The sequence below is a fragment of the Thamnophis sirtalis genome, unplaced genomic scaffold (genome assembly GCF_051295495.1).
Source record: "Thamnophis sirtalis isolate CommonGarterSnake01/CBP01778 unplaced genomic scaffold, rThaSir2_p1.2 scaffold_5, whole genome shotgun sequence".
NCBI lineage: Eukaryota > Metazoa > Chordata > Lepidosauria > Squamata > Natricidae > Thamnophis > Thamnophis sirtalis.
Window position 1 is genome coordinate 26,192,927 of NW_028261385.1, and position 19,735 is coordinate 26,212,661.

General features: G+C 40.1%; 1 protein-coding gene across 1 annotated transcript in view; it reads left to right on the forward strand.

The window, feature by feature from the left end:
- The window catches only part of ISL1 (ISL LIM homeobox 1), an 80,769-nt gene extending 73,919 nt beyond the window's left edge, over positions 1 to 6,850 (forward strand). Inside the window, exon 7 of the transcript XR_015696655.1 lies at positions 6,768 to 6,850. The gene's annotated coding sequence lies outside the window, so the exon portion shown is untranslated. The remainder of the gene's footprint in view (positions 1 to 6,767) is intronic.
- Positions 6,851 to 19,735: the final 12,885 nt, after the last annotated feature.

Below are 19,735 nucleotides of genomic sequence, written 5' to 3' on the forward strand. Positions count from 1 at the left end.
CTAGGGAAAGTGAAACTGACTCCGATGATGACCATTTGCTAAGTCCCTGATCAGGACCCTTGACCATTCCAGTAGAACTTAAAGTGCCCTCCATTGATGCCCAAGGGAAAATGCTATCCCTCTTGGACTCTGGATCCACACGTTGCATAATTAGCCTGGAAGTGGTGGAGAAAATGGAATTGAGACTGAGAAGTTTGAAAGTGCCCATTGCTTTTTGCCAGTTGGACAGGTCTGGGGGGGGGGTGCCCATTTTGTAACTGAACCAGTAGAAATGTGAATGGGTGATCACCAAGAGACTTTGAGTTTCATCATTGCATCAGGGATGGATTTGCCCCTCATACTGGGATTACCCTGGCTATGTAAATGGAACCCATACATGAATTGGAGAAAAGGATGATTGTCCATCCTTTCCGCTAAACCCCCAGAGAGGAAGAGGAAGGTCTCCCACATAGCCAAGGCTGAACCAAACCTAGTGGCAGCAGCACAATAAAAAAATAGAAGGGGAAGAGAAAATCCCCAAAGAATATTGGGACCTCAAGAAAGTTTTCACTGAAAAGGCTTCTGACACATTGCACCCCCCGTCCACCACCCTACTGATTGCAGCATTGAGATCATCTCAGGGGAGAAACACCCTAAGCCCCAGATTTACTCGATGACCCCATGTGAAATGGAGGAATTACAGAAGTTTATTGACAAAAACTTAAAAAGGGGTTTCATACAACTGGCTAGGCCATGAGTGGCCATACCTATATTGTTCAGAGAAAAGAAAGATGGCTCCTTTCATTTATTTGTTAATTACAAAAATCTTAATGGAATTTGTGTAGAAAATGTATACCCTCTGCCACTCATAAAGAATATGTTAGCCCAGTTGGGGAAGGGGAAAATTTTCACAAAGTTGGACCTAAGGAAGCCTACTACAGAGTCATTATCAAAGAGGGAGATTAGTGGAAAACTGCTTTTAATTGCCCTTTGGGATGCTTCTAGTTCAGAATACTCCTGTTTGGACTGCAGGGGGCGCCAGCAGTGTTCATGCAATTAATAAATGAAGTTTTGCATGAGCACCTGTACAAGGGCGTGTTAGTCTACCTTGATGACATCCTTATCTATACGAAGACATGTGATGAACATGTGACTTTGGTGCACTTAGTCCTCAAAAAACTCCGGGCCGCTGAACTTTATGCTTTTATAATCTAAATGTGAATTTCATCAGGAGAAGATCGATTACCTAGGATACCGCATTTCCCACAAAGGCATCGAGATGGATCCAGCAAAACTCCAGGCTGTCATTAGGCACCTCTTCGCACCTGCAAGCAATTACAAAGTTTTCTGGCATTCGCAAATTTTTATTGTCAATTTATTCCCTTGTTCACTAGCATTGCACTGCCCATTACAAATCTCCTAAAATCAAAGGGAGAAACCAAACCTAGGCTCGGCAAACCTTTGAACTGGATTATGGAATGACAAGCCACTTTCGAGAAATTAAAGCAACTTGTTGCAGCGGAACCAGTTTTGAAGCACCCTGATATGGATGTGCCATTCGCGGTAAAAGCTGATGCCAGTGACGTTGCAGTGGGGGCAGTATTACTTCAAAAAAATGCTGAGGGTAAATTGCAACCGTGTGCTTACACCTCATGTAAGCTTACAGAGACAGAAAGGAGATGGGCCATATGGGAAAAGGAAGTTTTTACTGTCAGATGGGCTTTGATGATCTGGCGACACTTCCTAGAGGGAGCAAAATACCCTTTTGAAGTATGGATTGATCATAAGAATTTAGAAACATTGAAGACCCCGCGCAACCTGTCACCTAAACAAGTGCATTGGAAACAGCACTTCACCCTTTCAACTTTACCCTCAACTACATTCTCTGGGGGAAAAACTTTATGGCTGATGCCTTGTCCAGGCTTCCCCAGTACAACAGCTCCAGGTTGAGCTTGGTTCATCCAGTCATCCCAGCTAAAACTTTGGCTTCCCCAATGATTACTAGGAGCCAAGGCCCAGTTGACTTGGATGTGTCTACGGACCTAATGAACAAACTCAAAGAGGGCCTTGAATCCGATGACTCCATTTCCAAGTGTCTGGATTCTAAACACATGACCATGGGGATGCTGCAAGGGTCATAAGTATGAAAAATGGTCATAAGTCACTTTTTCAGTGCTGTTCTAACTTTGAACAGTTATTAAATGAATGGTTATAAGTCAAGGACTACCTGTATATTTTGTCTTTAAGCGACATTTGTTTGGAAACGTCAGTGGCAGAACTGATTCTTGAGATTTTTTTTTTCAAAGAAATCAAAGGATGGCACTGAAATGACACTGTTCTGTGATCCTTGTATAGTTGAAAACCCATATAATGTAGGGCAGGAGTGTCAAACCCAAGGCCTGTGGGCCGGATCTGGCCTGCAGGGTGCTTAAATCTAGCCCACAGGGACAGCCTCCTACAGCACCCTGACGGCCAAAGCAGGCCACGGCAGGCCACATATGCCCTCCCACAGGCCCGTTTTGGCCTGGATAGCCTCCTGCAGCACTTTGCTGGCCAAAACAGGGCAAGGGTTGCTGCATGCGTCCCCCCCCATGCCATTTTGGCCAGCAGGGAGTTGCAGGAGGTGTCTGTCCCATCTCACCCCCCTCCTGCCGGTCTGCAGAGGAGAAGTACAAAGCTCTCGAAGAAATCCATTTTGACACCCCTGATCTAGGGACATTTGTATGTTTTTTTTGTCACAATGTATCATGGGATGTAAATTGTGCAATGATTATTTCATTCTTTTGCCATGAATATTTGTATTTTAGGTGAAAGTTTGATAATGCGTGATTTGGTAATATCATAGGAAATGTCTGGATTCAAATTGAAATGAATTAAGCCATGCTGAATGAATACATATAGTTGTCAACTTACATTTCAGTTAGTGACTCTTAAAATTACAATGGCATTGAGAAAAATGACTTACAACTGGTCAATGCACCTAGGAGTAGCACTGCGTTTCCACAGTCACATGATCAAAATTCAAGCAATTGCAACTAGCAAAAATTTTTTGACAGCTGCCACATCCCAGGGATCATGCGGTGGCGCAGTGATTAGAGTGCAGTACTGCAGGCCACTTCAGCTGACTGCTATCTGCAGTTTGGTGGTTCAAATATCACCGGCTCAAGGTTGACTCATCCTTCCATCCTTCCGAGGTGGGTAAAATGAGGACCCAGACTGTGGGGGCAATATGCTGACTCTGTAAACCGCTTAGAGAGGGCTGAAAGTCCTATGAAGCGGTATATAAGTCTAACTGCTATTGCTATTGCTATTTCACCCCCTTCCCAGCTGAATTTTGACAAGCAAAGTCAATGGGAGAAGCCATGTTTGCTTAATGACTGAATAATTCACTTAACAACTGCAGTGATTCGCTTAATAACCATGGCAAAAAGCAACAAAAAGTGGGCGTGACTTGCATAGTAATGAAAATTCTGGTCCCAGTTGTAATCATACGTTCAGGACTCCCTGTAATTTCCACTGATTGCAGAATATTGTCTGTGAATACACTTTAATCCAAGATGAACAGGCAACATATTCATTGAAATATGAGATATGAAAAAGACTGCCAGAAATTATATAATAGAACTTACATTTACTGGAACTGCAGCTATCAATTTGCATCCCACGTTTTTGAGGAGTAAGTGTAATAGTACCCATGGGGTTTAAATTATAAATTTAGAAGGTCCTATAAAATGTAATATTAAAGAATACTAAAGAGCTAGCATGTATTTCTTTGGTAGAGCTGTTCTAATTTTCCAGTAATAATAATTTTTAAAAAGTTCCCTTTTAAAATAAACAAGCACAGAAAATAACTCACAAACTTTTGATGTCTTTGCTGCATAGGAAAGACATCAGTTCTTTGTCCTTAGTTTGATGCCTGTCCGTGTGTGTTACAAAAAATAGGAAATCTGCTCATTTCAATTGCAGACTTGTGCTTTAAAAAAATCATTTAGATATTCTTAGTCTCCAAATTTATTTTCTTATCGTTTCAGAAATGGCCAGCAAAGATTAGGCAAGAGGTATTAGGTTTTGTAATTTTGTTTCTAACATTAGCATTAGAAATGATTGAAGCAGTAAGTTATACTTTTCAATATTTTCCCCTATTATGAGTTATGAAATTGAGATGACCTTCGAATGGTCTCTTTAACTCCTGGGGAGAATAAAACCTCTTCAGCATATAACAGCATGTTTTATATTTGGAATGACGGTATTATAATCAACTTAACAGAGTGGAACTCTTAATCTTAGATGCCAGATAAAGAGAACATTCATACATATTTTCTGATGAAAAAAAATATTCCATTATTAAAACTGCGCTTAGACTGTTGGCACTTAGATCTAGTTGATGGAGCTCAAGGGTAGAATTTTAATTTAAAACCAAGGTAGACTCACAGGGCTGGAAGGGACCTTGGAGGTCTTCTAGTCAAAGCCCTGTCCACGTTTGAAGACCTTATCCTCGCCATCATGGAGATATGGCTATCTGATCTTTTTCTACAAAAAAAATTCCAGTGATGGAGCACCTACAATTCTGGGAGGCAAGCTGTTCCATTCAGTAATTGTTCTCACTGTCAGGAAATTCCTCCTTAGTTCCAGGTTGGCTCTCCTTTTGATGAGCATTCACTCATTGCTTCGTATCCTGGCCTCAGTTGCAGTGGAGAATAAATTAAGTGCCGTCTTTCTTGTGACGGTCCTTAAAGTATTGGAAGACAGCTTTATTGTCACCCGTAAGCTTTGTGTTTGTTAGCCATTCATCATTTAACCTCTAGAACAGTAATGGTGAACCTTTTTGGCATTGAGTAGCCAAACTGGAACGTGCAGGCCAGCTGGTCTTTGGGTTTCTGGCATGTGCATGCGTGCTGGCCAGCTGGTCTTTGTGCACACCGGAGCACAGGAAACCTGAAGACCAGCTGGCCAGCACATACGTGTGCCCTGGAAACCAGAAGAGTAGCTGGTGACAGCAAACATGCCCACAGAGAGGGGCATAGGTTCGCCATCATGGCTCTTGACCCCTAGTTCCCTTTGTCATCTTTCTTGCTCTTCTCTGCACTCTTTCCTGGACCTCAAGCCTTTTTTTTTAACATTTCCATTATGGAGGCTCGAATCTGATGCAGCTTTCCAAGTGTGATCTCCCTAGTGCAGTATAAAGTGGTACTACCATTTCCCATGATCTTGACGTCATCTCTTTGTTGATGCAACCTCGGACTACATTGCCTATTTGGCAGCTGCAGCACAGTGCTGACTCATACTTAAGTGATGATCCACTGGACCCCTAGTTCCTTCTCTCTGGCACTACTGCTGAGCCAGGTTCTGCTTATTCTGCACTGTGCATTTGGTTTTTCCTGTCTAAGTGCAGGACCTTATTTTTGTTACCCCTAAACTGTATTCCTGTGGTCCTGTGGCCAGCATGATTACACATCGAGGCATAGGGAATGCTGTTTACTTTCCAACCGAAGTGGTACCTATTGATCTATTCACATTTGCATTCTTTTAAACTGCTAGGTGACAGGAGATGGAGCAAGTAATGAGACCTTACCCAGTCATGCAGCACTTGGGTCCTGAACCCAGACTGTCAGCTTTCTAGCTGACAAGCTCAGTGTCTTTAACCACCGTACCTCCTAAAAAGAGATAAAACCATTTTTTTAAAAATAGTTATAATAACTCAACATATGAAAACAATTACAGTTGATCATGTGACTGGGGGGGGGTGCCTCAATGGTTGTAAGTGTGAAAAATAGTCACAACTCACTTTTTCCAGTGCTGTTATAACTTTGAATGACCACTAAATGAAGTATTGTAAGTTAAGAACTACCTGCACTGACCACATAGGTAGGTTGGAAGTACTCACAGGAACCCCTTGTTAAATTGGGGTAGGGGACGAACATGCCTCTTGTTAAAAACAGTTTGATACAGATCCAATCACAGTGACTTTGCTACATCTGTAGAGTTTGTAACAATACCTACTTGATCATATTTACACCTTCCCCATCAGTTTACCACAGAGATTCTAATCACTGGGAAACTTAACAGCATGTTTGATGGAACTTTTTCAGATTGAATCTGCAGATTTTGTGTTGTACATGAAGATTCACACTGGTAACCATGGCCATAGAGCAAAGGTGCATATTGTAATCCTCATTTCATTAGGCTTTCAACCTTTCCATTTTTCTCTCTCCATCTCTCTCTCTGTCTCTCTCTGTCTCTTTCTCTGAAGCGTGCACATTTTCATGAATGCTTCTATTTTTATTTTTTTCATTTACTTTGCTAATTCCTAGTGTTTCAAAATCACCATCTTCAATATTCCAATGGACTTAAGGAGATGGAAACATAGATGTGGCTATGATCACTTTTTAGTAAGAAAAAGAACACTTTTTAGTAAGATAGGGAAGCCATAGAGCTCTCACTGCACCTAAGCCAGATGCAGCATTCCATGATTGGAAAGCCCAGATTTTCCCATCTTCCTTACAGTCTCCCATCCAAGTTAGGATTTTTAGTCTAGAGACTGCCTTCCAAATCAACATATGTTGCCTACAACTCAACAGCTCAGAAGCACAGGAAGTACACCCAGCCTATGTTGAATGTTTATAGAGGGTTAAACCACATAGGAACAAACTTTATAAGCTGTGGTCACTTTTTCTAAAAAAAGGGGGGGGCATGTGGGTCTCGTTTGAGTTGGGGGGGGGAATTTCAATACATGAAAGTTTGGGATACTTTAACTCTTTTGCTTCCCATCAATTTTCAATTATCTGCAGGCAAAATTCCGTGCTACAATTTGAAAGGAAACTGATAGCTGCAAAATCATCCACATTACCATCATGATCATCACCATTTCACAACATTACTTGGATAATTCCTGGATTCCTGGCTGGGATTCGAATTTCCAAAGAAGCCAGTCAGAGATATGACTCATTTGGTTTCTTCTTACTCCTTGAAGAATAAAAACTGATCACAATCATGTAATCAAATAAAAATTAAAGAAACAGCAGCAACAATTTGAGGACATGACAATATGAGTTGTTTAACCCTGCTTCATCGTTAACATTTGTGTGTTCTGCCCTATCTGTGGTGTTACAAGGGACGTTCTTAATGAGAGCTGTATGAAATCAAATGCAGAATAAGTGAATAACAGAGTTGGAATGCAACTGTACTTCCATTCTTCATATGCTTTATCCTTCCTCCAGTCCCCTAATTGGGCCAGATTTTCCTATAGGCTAACTAGGCTTCAACCTAGGGCCTCAAGATCAAGAGGGGGCCTACATTCAAATTGTTAGCAAAATTAAAATTACACTATTCTAAAAACAGTGAACACTAAAACACTGAACCGAAAATAAGGAGAAATTCTACGCATATGACTAATAAACAAACATAAAAATGTATTGGTTAAGAATGTTCCAGCGCCACAGCAGTTGGGGAGCCCGCCCACGTTCCCAGCACCGGCGGTCGGGCGAGAGGCGTGGCCGCTCCCAATAGCCGCCCCGTCGATGTGGAGCCCACCAGCGGCCAGGCAGGTGAGGGCAAGGGGGCTGAGCCAGGCAGCTGAGCGCAGCAGGGGAGGCGGCTGGCCTTGCTGCCTTTGCCGCAGAGCAGAGCTGCCCTCCGTCGGGAGGCCAGCTATATATATTGATATATATTGATATATCACAGTAATGATGTATTTTATTGTCTCTCATGTAATTTACAAACTTAAAAATGGGAGGTGAAAGGGCCTCATAAGTGGAATAGCCTAGGGCCTCTTTTCATCTAAATCCAGCCCTGCCCCTAAATCATCATTGTTGCTCTTCTCTGGACTCTTTCTTAACATCTTTTTTATATTGTGGCTTCCAAAACTGTATGCAATGTTCCAAGTGTTGTCTTAACCAAAGCATTATAAAGTGGTACTAATAATTCATGTGATCTTGATTCTATCCCTCTATTAATGCAGCCTAGGACTGTATTGACTTTTTTTTTTTGGCAAGTCAGAGGTTTTTTTTTTTTTTTTTTGGCAATTACAGTTATTCTTGGAACAGAAATCCTAAACAAGCAAAGTTCCTATACAGTCAAGATTTCCGATTCTAGGGAGGCCTGGAAATGAGCCCATAGCAATTCCTCTTCATCTTTTCTTAGTCTGAAGTGGGATCTGCAATATATGGTCATAAAGTCTATACCAGTGTTTCTCAACCTTGGCGACTTTAAGTCCTGTGGACTTCAACTCCCAGAATCCCCCAGCCAGCACAGCTGGGGGATTCTGGGAGTTGAAGTCCACAGGACTTAAAGTCGCCAAGATTGAGAAACACTGGTCTATACGATGGTTCAGTCAAAGTTCCTTCCTTTTTATGTGCTTCTTAAAGTTTACAGAAGATCTGCAATAGAGGTGGGCCATGTTAATATGACTATCCCTATCTTGCCCTCACTTTTTTACTTTGTGACCAAAAAAGACAGAGTCTTTTTCTTCAATACCATTGTTCTGACCCAAGTCATGCTGACAAGGCAGAAGTCAATGAGGGTATGTTTATTGCTCACTTATCACAGTAACAAATGACCCATCAATATACTGGAGAAGCTCTGCCCTGGCCTCAGTTTTCCCTCGGTCAGGATTCACAAACTAAATCCTAGCCGACCCATGAGGCAAGAGGGAAGTAACAATACCCACAAATCAGGGGTGAAATCCCGCAGGTTCTGACAGGTTCTGGAGAACTGATAGCAGAAATTTTGAGTGCTTTGGAAAACCAGTAGCAGAAATTTTGAGTAGTTCGGAGAACTGGCAAATGCCATCTCTGGCTGGCCTCAGAGTGGGGTGGGAATGGAGATTTTGCAGTATCCTTCCCCTGTCACACCCACCAAGCCATGCCCACAGAACCGGTAGTAAAAAAAAATGAATTTCACCACTGCCACAAATCCAGAATTCCAACAACCAAAGTACAGTCCAAGAGTATGAACTCTGAGAGCCATTCGGAGATGACCGTGTCCTCCCCATTGGATGGTCCTGGTTCCAACTTCTCCTGCTCCAAACCAGGATTCAACAAAGCCATGACTTTTATGCACTTTCTACAGACATGGATGATATTTTATTTCCAGAACAATGAATGAGCATCTAAATGTCAAAGAAACTGGCAGTAGGCAGCACCTTTCATTTTAGATTTATTAATGTCAGCCATGCTATGGTTTCAAATATTTAAAGGTTTATAGGTTGAATGTATGAAGGATATGGCAGGATTGTTGGTACAGTACTGTTCTGATTTATCTTTCAGATTTGTGTTTTTTGTTTTAATGTTTTATTATTGCTTTTAAGTTCAATTAAACTTATAGCTTTTAAGTGCAATTAAAATCTTCAAAGTATTTTACAGGAAGCTGTGTGTCATAAATAAACAGACTATAATGTCTAGATGCTGATGCTTTGCGGACAATGATCACACTTGGTGCAGGTTCTAAAACCTTCCAAAATTACTATCAAATTGCCTCTGAAAGAGAAGAGAAAACTGTGGAATATATTATCATCTAAATTTTTCTCAGAGCTAATTCAATAAAAAAAACATAAACAAAGACACAATTTTGCCTTCATTTCAACTTGTTCAACTTGTTTCCTGATATTCTCATTTTCCATTTGCAGGAAACACGGGGGCAGAAAGCATTAAGAAATTGGAAAAATGATCTTGGCTTCGGGACTCTTCAATGTTTTATATTGATCACTTGGACAATGAGATGGAGGGAATGGTTATCAAATGTAAATCCCTCTTACCTAGATGGTTAAAAAAAATCAATTTTTGTAACAAAATTGTCAAAGACTGGAATATGTTACCCAATTCAGTTGTATCAGTCACTGAGTCTCACCATTTTAATTGTAACTTAACTTCTGTGGACCTCACTCCATATTTAAGAGGTCCCTTAAAGGGACATGCATAACTGCTCTAATGTGCTTATTATCCCTATTACATTTTTTTTTTTTTTGCTTGTTGGAGTTTATAATTTTTGTTTGGCCTGTTAAAAAAAATCAGATATACAGCCTTGGGAGACACTGCTGAAAGCAGCAGAAAGAAACAAAATCCAAAATGAAAAGGAACTGGGAAAAATGCGGATTTCTTCATTGAGGAAAAGAAAAAAAATGCTTGGTGTAGGATAGGATAGGATGGAGTTGTTTTAGAAATTACCATGTCTCCCTGTCTTATTATTATTTTTTGCCACTGAAAAAGGAACCAGGTCTTATTTTTGGTGGATGTTGTCCATTGACTCATCTCACTTGCACACGTCGCCCCCCGGATTCCTTTTCCTGTCCGAGGCCTTTAGGAACTTCTTCTGCTGCCAGCAAGGCTGGCAAGACTTTCTTGAAGATTTCTACAGCTGATAACAGAGCTCGGGATCAAGAGAAAGAAAGACAGAGAGACAGAGACAGAGAGACAGAGAGACAGAGAGACAGAGAGAAATGAAAAGGTCAAAAGCTTAAAGAGAGACCACATTGGTAAAATTACATTTTTTTAAGAATGGAAAACAACAGTTCTACCCTGTGCTGATAATGCTAAGCAGTATGTTCTTGGCCATATTAAGAGAATTCAGAATAAGAATTGTTACAAACAAGGGCACTACGAATTATTATAAAGGCACTGAAAACCAAGACCTACAAGGAAAGAAGGAACTGGGTATATCTAGCCCTGAAAAATGGTGAATGATACGCAACTGTATTTTTCAAGTTCCTTAACAGATATCATAGAAAAAGATGCCAAGAGCTGATCTTTAGTACCGCAGACTGCAAGTCATGGAATAATAACCTAAAATTATAATAAAACAGATTCTGGTTGAATGTGTAGAAATGCATCCTAAGAGTAAGAACAGTTTGATAGTACTCAGGAGTCTTGGGAGATGTTGTATTTTTGATGGCTAGAATGAAGCTGGACTATCACCTGTGAGATATAGCCTTCCAAATTGTTATTTTTACTGTACCATTCCTTCATGTCTAAACCCTTGTTTTGTTTCCTGGTTACCTAATTCCAACTGATCATAATTTTTAATATGCACGCACCCTGGTTTTCCTTATAAAATTAAAAAAGTTCTAAAAACCTACATATGAACATGAAAATCTGAACCTGATGGGGCCATTCCTTCAGTTTCTGTTTGTCTCTAGATTCATGTCCTGTAGAGTGAATTGAGACCAACAAACATACCATATTTTTCAGAGTGTAAGATGCACCTTTTCCACTCAAAATAGAGGGTTAAAATCTGGGTGCGTCTTATACTCCAGTGCATCTTATACTCAAAAAATAGGGTATATATCTCACATTCCTGCCCATGCTAACACCCACTTACCTGTCCATTGTGTCTATCTTGAGTTGCTTTTTGGTCAGTGGTGTTGAGGAAGAAGGTGGAAAAAATACCAATCTCTTTTGTTTTTCCTTTTCTGGTTCCCCTTTATAGTGATTATTGTTTCATTTGCACAGTTTCTAGAATAACATAATCTTTCATGGTGCTAACTAATTTAGCAGTAGCCAGTGATAAAAAAATAGGGGCTACTGGCAATGGCAGAAACACATCAAATAGATGCACAGAAAGAAAAAAAATAACAAATATTAATAACAAAATTATGCAATGTGTCCCATTGAGGTGCCAAGCTGGACACTAATGGCCCAAATATTAGGACACAAGCTGAGCCAACTTTAATCTAATTGAAATTTTCCCATATGCTTTTGAATCAGTGTTGCATCTCTGGAGACTTCCTGCAGTTTGCTACCTGCAAGTTTCTGCAGTTTTCTTGGCAAGAATTCAGAAGTGATTTGCCCATTGACTGCTTCTTAGGGCCGAGAGAAAGTGCCTGGGCCAAGGTCACTCAGCTGACTTTATATATAAACCAGGACTAGAAATCCTAGTTTCTAGCCTGTTGTCTTAAATCATTACACCATACTAATTCTTAATTTCAGCAGAAGCAAGGCTCAAAAGTAAGGAGAGGGAGAGCGGGAAGAAAGGAAGGAGAATTAGGAAATCATGAATGGTTAATCCAGATGAATTTGTATGTACCATAAAGGTTAATTGCTGCTATGCCTTATTGCCCTACCTTTTTGGGGGTGGGGATTCTGACAGATCCCAAAAGCAGAGTCCTTCCCCTACCTGAAGACCTGTGGACAGGTCTTCCAACCCCACTGTTGCAGATGTTTCATTCCAGCAGCAGATGTCATGTATTGGCAACACAGATTTGTACCCAATCCTAACACACTCTGGGCAACACATCGTTGAATTGTGGGCCATGCTCCTAAATAGCTTGAAAGAGAATTTAAACAATTCATGGGGGAGAAAAACAGCAGCCAGTGGCTACAACTCACATTATTTTTGGCAATATGTTCCCTGACATGTGCAAATGATATAATAGTGTATGCAAGGCATTATGTTTCCTCAGATAATTTGCCATGGCCAACTTGCTGCAGGACAACACACTGTGGGACAAAAGTTACACTAATATCAAAGAAATGGTGGAATAGAATAATTTAAGAAAGGATGCAGAAGGTGGGACAGAATAGAATTTTAATAGCAAAAAAATAAAATATTTATTATTTATTTTAAATAATTAAATGGAATTGTTAAATTGTCCTGCAGCGAGTTGTTCCATGGTGAGTTGGCCACGCATGGTGAGTTGACCACAGTGAGTTGACTGTGTCAAGTTGCTTTATTTCGATTTTCCAAAGCATCAGATACTTTCCCACAGAGGGCAAGACAAGAAACAATGGATGGAAATAACTAACCAAGGAGAAAAGCAACCTGAAATTAAGGAGAACTTTCCCAACAGTGAGAATAATTAACCAGTGGAATGCCTTGCCTTTAGAAGTTCTGGGTTCTTCATCACTGGAGGTTTTTAAGAAGAGGCTGAACAGTCACTTGTCTGAAATGGTATATGGCAGTGATGGTGAAATTTTCTTTCTCATGGTGTGCCAAAATTGCACGTGCGCCTCACTCAATCCTCCCCGCCCACCTGCGCATAAGCACCTGACCCCTCCCTGCACATGCACAGTGCCCCCCCTGCATGTAGGCATGACCCCTCCCCATCCCCTCGGAGGCCCTCTAGAAACCAGAAAAGGATCATTTCTGAAGTTCCGGTTGGGTCGTTGGAGCCATTTTTGTCCCTCCAGAGGCTTTCTTGAAGCCCGGGAAGGGCAAAAACAGCCTCCTCTGGCCCTCCTGAAGGGCGAAAAATCAGCTGGCATGCCACCAAATATGGCCCGCGTACCACCTGTGGTACATGTGCCATAAGTTTACTATCACAGGTTTAGGGCTACCTGCTTGAGCAGGAGATTGGAATATAAGACCTCCAAGACACCTTCCAGCTCTATTCTGAATTGATAAAAAAAACAACCCACAACCCTGTGAGTTAGGCCAGAGGCAAAAGGAATAGCCAGCCAAAAATGCAGGATGTAGAAAATGTTCCAGGAGAGAGGTATGGAAATCTTATAGCTTAACTAAAATAGCTTTTTAAAGAAACTTGCTTCTTTTACAGTGAGTATGGAAATTAGCAGCTTTGTGCAGTAAAACTAAACAAAACAGCCCATTCTAATGTTTTCCTGCACTTTGGGCAAAAGCCAGTATTTTCAGGAGGAAGAAAACTTGGCAATTAGCCTAAACACCAGGGAGAGAGGCTGATATTGTGTCTCCTGGATTTATATTTTTAAATGCTACCTTATTAATTTCTATATAATTGTTGCAGCAACCATCTAGAAAATACCAATCAGTAAATGAACTAATAATTATCATGCTCAGGACAGAAAGAGAACTAATTGACTTAACAGTATATTTCATGGGTATGTTGCTATAATTAATTAACTCTCTCTTTTTTCTCTGTAATGAGTGACTTGACAATGCAGAAGTCAAGTGCTTTAAGCAAAGGAAAAGAAAAGAAAGCCACATGAAGGGGAAATTTTATTTACATATCAAATGCTCTTTGTGAAATTCATGTTTTATAAGGAACATTAAGTTGCCAAAAGAAAAAAGTTCAAAAAGAAAGAAAAAGAAGGAACAAATGAGCACTAGGACAAATTAAAGAGTGAAGTGACTCATCCCTACATTGTGTTTTTTTATCTGTAGTGTTTTAGTTTTTCAAAGTATTTTTTCCTGTAATTTAGGACACAGTTTTTAAGGGCTTTAAAGAATCTATTATATGCATGATTTAAAACTAAGCAGGAGAATCCACTATATACATGAAATTCTAAAATTATTCCAGCAGCCAATTTTGCCATCTGCGTGGATTATGTGTATGAAGTTGTTTTATACAAAACAAATAAATTAGAGGTGGGTTTCTGCTGGTTCATCCTGGATCAGGCGAACCTGTAGTGGTGAATCAGTAGAGGCTTCGCGCACCCGCCCGGATGCTTCTGCACATGCACAGAAGCGTCACACAGTGCAGGATTGTGCGCACGTGCATGAATGAACCAGTAGTAAAATAAATTGAAATAAATACTGTAAATAGTGTGACTAGATGGCTACCTATGGTTCTCCAATATCCTTTCTTTCATCTTCATAACCATCAGAGTAGATGGGGCTTCTTCCTTTTTTGTATTCTCTGAGTTGAGCGTGTGAGGTTAAGAAGCAAAATAGATATCTTGCAAGACTTAAGAATCCACTTTATTTCTTAACACACATACAAACTCCCTGATCTGCTTCCCCAAATGGATTTTGTTTTCTCCCATGTAACCGTGCATGCTTTGTGCAAAGTTTGACTGATCCTCCGCAGATGTTGCATATGTGTGGTCTATAATGCAAGATGTTTGAATACTTTCTGGACCTATTGACCCTTTGTTTATGACATCCATATGGGCTACAGCTGAGTCCAGGCACTGATCGATTGATCTGGAAAAGAACCTCAATTGATTTGGATTGATAGAAGGCTATCTCGTTTAATCCCAAATGAATCTTAATTTCAACTGGGAAATCTGAATCTCCAATGGCAATAATTGAAAATCAATAAAGAGATGCCATTATTTTCTGTTTGACATAATTAAATATATTCACGAGCATGATAGACATAAATAGGATTTATGGATGAAAAGATTTTTTTTTAACCTTGAGGCCTTTTCTATTTATTTAAGAATACCATTTAAAAAATGGTAAAACTGGACAAACTGGGATCCTTGGTATTCTCTGAGCTTGGTTGCTTTCCTGCAAATGTTTTATCACTGAGCTAGGTAACATCATCAGTACTAGTGGTCTAGCATTGATGATGTTACTTAGTTTGGTAATGAAAGGTCTGCAAGAAAACATCCAAGCTCAGAGAGCACCAAGAATCCCACAGTTCAACCATGAGCTACAAATATTCTCTTTTATTGGACAAACCACGCAAGCAAAACTAATCTTTCCAGATAATAGGTCAGTGGAGAAGATGCAGCCATATCAATAGAGTAATAGAGTAATAACTATAGGCAAAAATAGTATTTAAATGGTACAGGTAGTTTAATTTGTTATGTTCCTCTTGAAGAATTAGGCTGTTTTTGATACTGTAAAATGTCTTGGGACAACAGCAAAAATAAAAAAAATAAAAAGGCAAAGAAAACCATCAAACAACTACTAAAAACTACAATTTAATATTCTAAAAAGGAAGAAGTGTCCTTAGGATTAATTGGTTTTATGCTAAGGCCAACAAGTATTGGCTTGTGGCATCAAAGAGGTGCTAAAACTGTTCCTCCTGAATCATTCTAAAAATGCAAATCTTTGCATTGGCAGAAGGGGTCACCATCAATCCCCGTGGCTTTGGGGTACCATATACACCTTGGGATCCAGTACTGAAATAACTAATCTATTCCAAGCCAGTTGAGATTGGATTGCAACAGATGCAAAGACAGCAGTCATAATGAATACTTATCCTGCTTCTGGCTGTATAACTTCCAAAACAATCTGTTCTGTAGTTTACTTTTAGTGTCAGGCCACTTTTTATAATGTTCTGCTACAGTTTGTTTCTGGCAAAATTACACCCATTGGCTGTATTCCTGGTCTTTGCTACTGCAACTTCCATTATGTTTTGATTCTTTAATGCCAAATGTACCTAACCTTTTAAGCCATTCTTCTAAAGAGCGATTTCCAGATCTCACTAGCTTTGATTGCTGATTCATTTATATATATTCATCCCAGAGTCTGAAAGACTAAAGTGGTCCCTATAGTGGAGGAACTTTTAGTGTTTAGTAATCATTTTTTTGCTGTGTGGTTGGTTCTAAATTTGACCTGATCGACATGATCTGAAGCATTCCAGTAAATACATATAAGCAGAAAAAAGTGTTCAGACTTGGCACATTTTGAAAATCAAAATGAGAAATTCAAGCTTTTCCTGCTGTTCCTGAATTTCCATACTAGTGTGGATTTTGCATAAAAAATAATTCATTAAAAAGAGTTATGTTGTTTTCTTACTTATTATCCTATTTATATTAATGTCATATTTTCAATGGACTCCTGGTGGTTCACATCACATTTTATTATGTGTAATGGTAATTATTCTGAAATAACTATTGAGTCAAAGTATTTTTGATATAATTTAACCACATTGAGATCTTGATTAAAGTGTTAGATTTACAGCTAAAATATTGACATTAACACACAGTATATCTGTGCTAAGGGATGCAGTGGCTCAGTGGCTATGAAGCTGAGCTTGTCGATCAGAAAGGTTGGCAGTTTGGCGGTTCAAATTTCTAGCGCTGCATAGTGGAGTGAGCTCCCGTTACTTGTCCCAGCTTCTGCCAATCTAGCAGTTCGAAAGCATGTAAAAATGCAAGTAGAAAAATAGGGAGTACCTTTGGTGAGAAGGTAACAGCATTCCATGCACCTTCAGCACTTAGTCATGCTGCCACATGGCCGTAGAGATGTCTTCAGACAGCCTTGGCTCTTTGGCTTTGACACGGAGATGAGCACCAGCCCCCTAGAGTCAGGAACAACTAGCACATATGTGCGAGGGAAGCTTTTATCTTTTATATCAGTGCTAGGAAACACATCTAAGGCTTAATTTTCAAGAGCTGGGATGGCACAATGGTTAGAATGCAGTACTGTAGGCTGATTCTGCCCACTGCCAGCAATTCAATCCTGACTGGCTCAATTTTGACTCAACCTTCCTTCCTTCTGAGGACAGTAAAATGAAGACCCAGATTGTTGTGGGGCAAAAATGCTGACATTGTAAACCACTCAGAGAGTGCATATACCATTATGGGACAGTTTATAACTCTAAGTGCAATTGCTATTAATAGATTTTGGTGAAAAATAAGATGTTTCCTAACTCTATGATATTATGAATAGTCTCATATTGAGCATGCTGATCCTTTTGAGGATGAAAGTGAGATAAGGTATGCAAATGTCAAAAAGTGAGGTGAATACAGCTTCACCATTCTTCTTCTAGTGATGGCATACTCCAGTTATGTGTCTTGACGAAGAGAGCAGTTACATAATTGAGCAGATATTCCAAGGATGTTGTCTGTATAAGTGATGTAGCTATCTGGCTTGCTTTGCTAGCAGACAAGATTATACTTGTGATATCAAAATGGGAACATTTCCTAAACACAAAGTTAAATAATGAAAATGATAAAGAAGAAATTTACATGAATTCCTAAAAGGATGTGATGGCTTAAGAACATTCAATGTATAAAATTTTCCATTTCTATTTATTGGTCCAGAGTCTATCTTATGGAAGGGAGACAAATTTTAGATTCTATAAGGAAGCTCATCATGTGTGTTTCTCTGAGCCTGCTCAGATTTTGAACCAGCATCCATCTATGAAAGAGATTGAAGTAGAAAGAAGCACTTGATGGATCTCTAGTCTCGCTCCCATTTGAAAAAGGTGAGCTGGTTGAGGGATCATCATGTGACTGGCCATTATGTTCTGACCTAGGCTTCCCCAAAAAGCACAAAACAGATTCCTGGTCCCAACAAAATACCTTTTATTAAACGAATGTGAATTTCTCTCATTCACATTCAGCAAAGGCTTGGTAAACAGTTTTTCAAAGGTAAAGTTATAACCACAGACTTTATCCAGCTTGGAAAGCTGCCACCTAAATATTTTCCAAACACAGTGCTGTGCAAGGAAAGACTTGGCACAGAGTCTCTGAGGTTCATGGACAGATCTTCACACTCCTGAAATAAACTAATAAACTAATGAACAAACAAATTATTTCCTGCAAAGGCCCACTCCCCTTTCGCTCCTCTTTTATTTCCTATGGGAGGGGCCATTCACTGTCCACCTGTGGCTTTCCTCCAAAGTCAACCCTGATTTCTTAGTTGTTCATTTCTTCTGGCAGCTCTGCACATGAGCACACTAGGAACAGGCTCCAGCTGTTCCTCTGCCTCACTGCTGTCTAACTCCAAAGGCAGCTGAGAACTTCCAGACGGCCTTGGCTCCATCTCTGCCTCTGACACAGAGCCCTTGTCCGAGCCTTCACCAGCCTCCAGGACTGCCCATGTTCCTTCCCAAACTCCTCACTGTCCAACTCTGCTACTAGCTCTGCTGGCCGCTGGCGGGCCACAACACATCATTAGGTATAAGGGATCAAGGGCCTCAGAGGCGTCCATTTTTTGAGAAGGGAGAATAACTTATTTTCTCAGTGGTTCCTTCTTATAGAGCAGGTCTGTCAAATTCCCAGCTTGCATCATGCCCTGGCCATGTCCATGCCTGGGTTAGTGAAGGGGTAGAAAGTCCCAATATGTCACGTGACGCCACCATGATGACGTGACTTTGACACTCCTGCTATAGAGCAGTAATTGTGATTGCTCCAGTGGTGGGATTCAAATGATTTAACAACCGGTTCTCTACCCTAATGACTATCTGGGTAGGAGGGGCTCGGTGGTCATCTGACTGGGTGGGCTTGGCCAACTCAAGGTCACTCAGGTCGATGGGCACTTCGCCTTAGCTGTTACACTGTGATAAGGGTTAACCGGAGAGGCAGTTTCTGTAAGCAGGTCAATAAAGATTAGGCTAGAAACAACACTAGAATGTTTCCTTCCTGCCTTCCTTACAGGATTAGCTCTGTAAAGTGGAAAAAAACAAAAGGAGATTTCTTCCAACAATTGGTTCTCTGAACTACTTAGAAAGTTACCAAACGGTTCTCCCAAATAGGTGCGAGCTGACTGAATCCCACCACTGGATTGCTCCCTTTTGGAATTACAGAGGCCCCAAAAATAAGTAGAGATGTTATAGTGACAAAATGCAATAATAACAGTCAATAATGCATGTTGTCTTTAATTGACTGCCATTTCAATAAACTAAAAGCCTTTCCTGATCTTGGAGATCACTGTCATTCATTTTGTACAACACAATTTCATGGACATAATAACATCCAGACATATAGAAGAATTACTGGGGGAAAAAAATCTTTTGACAGTTCTGAGTCACATAAAAGATTAGCTTGGCTGAATAAACAGGATTCCTAAGCTTTGCTACCCACTACTTCTGCCTTTTATTTTTCTGGCTCTCAGTAAGAGCCAGTAACTATTGTTTGAAAGTTTTGCATTGTTCTGGGCTTCCAAATAACTGCAGCGAATTTGTACGTTCATTCATGTTACTAATCTGAGCCTGCTCAAACAAGTTACATTTTGCATCCTAATTTTAAAAGTGACATTAATGGAGTTTCCTGTAACTCCTTAATACCAATTATTTCTGTCTGAATTAACTTAGAATTCTAACTGACACAAGAAATAAAATGTGGTGGTTTGTTTCATGCTGATAATTATATTGTTCTGCTATTTGTGTTACAGTGTCACTTGACTGTTCAGTACTGGTTAGGACAGGTTTTGCAAATCAAAGCATTAA